Below are 2230 nucleotides of genomic sequence, written 5' to 3'. Positions count from 1 at the left end.
AAACATTATCAATAAATGCACCAATAAAAGAAGTACTGACTGATGGTTTAGACTAGGGCTGCAACTAACGATTATTTTCATAATCGATTAATCTGTCGATTATTTTTTCGATTAATCGATTAATCGGTTTGTTACTGTTTAGCTATTTAACCTATACAAGTGATGGATGCATTTCAGTTAAGAAAAAAAAAACATAAGAGAATTGTGCAGTTGACTGCAATCTATTTTATTGCACATGAACACAGTCAGCAGTAGAAAATGAGCTAAACAGTGCAAAATATCAGTCCAGAATAATTTTTTAGCATTAGCTGGAAGCCTGCTCCTTCCACCATGGATAGTGGCCTCATGTCTTTTACCAGCATGTTTAGAATAGAGTTTGTAAGTGGTATGAATTGCTGGGGGGTGAGTGTCTTGTTCCCCATGTAGTTGTCCATCGTTGCTTGTTTTTTTCTGCATAAGAAACACAAATAGACTGAAATAAGTACACATATAAAATAAAGCAGCACACACACTACAACACTAAATCAATGTTAAATTATTTGAATTAATTAACAATATACAGTGATCATTTATTTTGAGGGTTACGTTCTACAAAATAGCCCGCAACAGGAGATATTAAGAAAAAAAGTCTAATTTTTTTACTATTAAAAAGCTCAGAGTAAGAAGCTCATGAGGTTTTTACTTTGAGTCGGGAGTGTTTAAATTAGCTAGAGAAATGTGAAAAATGTTTATTTTGTGTAATACTGTTTAAGAAACATGATAAAAATGTGTTGTGAGGCGTTTTACAGCGTTAGACAGTAAAACAGCCTTTTAATAGTAAAAAAATGACTTTTTCTGAATTTCTCCTGTATTTAAAAATTGAAAGCGTACAACTATGCCGCGTTATATTCACCTGGACACAGCTCGTCTGTATATTTTTCACCGCAGAGTTGTCCTTTTTTGAATGAGGAACATAGTTATGGGTTTGTGCCGTTTTTCTCTTAACGAGAACATTCTTATAAACAGACGTGCTGAATTTGGCAAGCGCATGATTCACAACACGGAGGAGATTCACGATTGCATCTAGTCAATCAGAAGTAGAACACCGCAGACTGACGCGGCAAAAAAACATGTTTAACATCCACTATAACGAACTCAGCTAAAACACTAAGTCCAGCTTGTTTATTTTCTGTTACTTACCGGGCTGGCTCTTCCAAATGACGGCTCACTTGACCGCGGTGCTCTTCCTCAGCCCCCACGTTTTCGTCTCAAATGTTCACTTAGGGACGTCGTGCTTCCGTGCCATGCTAGATGGTTTTTGCATATTTTGCCTTTTCAATGCATCTAGTGAAGTGCTCCCATACTCGTGAGGTTTTTGTCCGGGGTTTCTCTAAAATTTTGTCGCTTCTATTTTTCTTCCGTATTTCCTCGTTCCGCCATCTCTCACAGCAAGATGAGCGTCAGTAACGTGATACGTCATGAAAACCGAGGGCACTCATTGGCTCATTTCTTCTTCTACGGCTCCACTGGTAGATCAGTGGCTCATTACTGCCACACACTGGCGGCAAATTTAACAGCTTGTAACCGATGTCAGATTGTGGTAAAAATAGACTTTATGCGGTAAAATATGATTATTAAACAACTAATCGATGACTAAAAAAGTTGTTAACTATTTTAATAATCGATTATAATCGATTAAATCGATTAGTTGTTTCAGCTCTAGTTTAGACATAACATTAATAAAAAATATAATAAAAAGTATTATTCATCCATTGACTTACATATGTAATTTATCTTTTGCAACAGGGACATTTCCTAACAGGATGAAAATTGCAAAAGTCATACCACTTCATAAAAGTGGAGACAAACATATCTTTTCTAACTATAGACCAATATCTTTATTGTCACAATTCTCAAAAATATCAGAAAAATTATATATTGCTAGGTTGGACCGATTCCTGATCAAAGAAGAGATATTAAATGACAGTCAGTATTGTTTTAGAACAAATCATTCAACATCCATGGCATTAATGGAGTTAACAGAAGAAATATCGGAAGCCATTGACAAAAAAACTAATCTCATAAGTATCTTTATTGATTTAAAAAAAGCATTCAACACAGTGGATCATAAAATTCTTATTAAGAAACTTAGTAAATATGGCATCACATGGATGGCCTTGAAATGGATAATAAGTTATCTTACCGATTGGCAGCAATATGTTCAAATAAACAACACAAAATCACATATAAA

General features: G+C 34.8%; 1 long non-coding RNA gene across 1 annotated transcript; it reads right to left on the bottom strand.

Annotated features, from left to right (window-relative positions):
* Positions 1-202: 202 nt before the first annotated feature.
* On the bottom strand, positions 203-1401 carry LOC139072104 (uncharacterized). The gene is made up of 2 exons (XR_011521710.1): positions 1180-1401; positions 203-450 (listed from the first exon to the last, which is right to left on the bottom strand). It is a non-coding gene; the product is annotated as an uncharacterized lncRNA (long non-coding RNA).
* Positions 1402-2230: the final 829 nt, after the last annotated feature.

Source organism: Nothobranchius furzeri, chromosome 10, assembly GCF_043380555.1.
Source record: "Nothobranchius furzeri strain GRZ-AD chromosome 10, NfurGRZ-RIMD1, whole genome shotgun sequence".
Classification (NCBI taxonomy): Eukaryota; Metazoa; Chordata; class Actinopteri; order Cyprinodontiformes; family Nothobranchiidae; genus Nothobranchius; species Nothobranchius furzeri.
The sequence above is the reverse complement of the archived record's forward strand: the minus strand, read 5'-3'. Positions and strand labels throughout refer to the sequence as shown.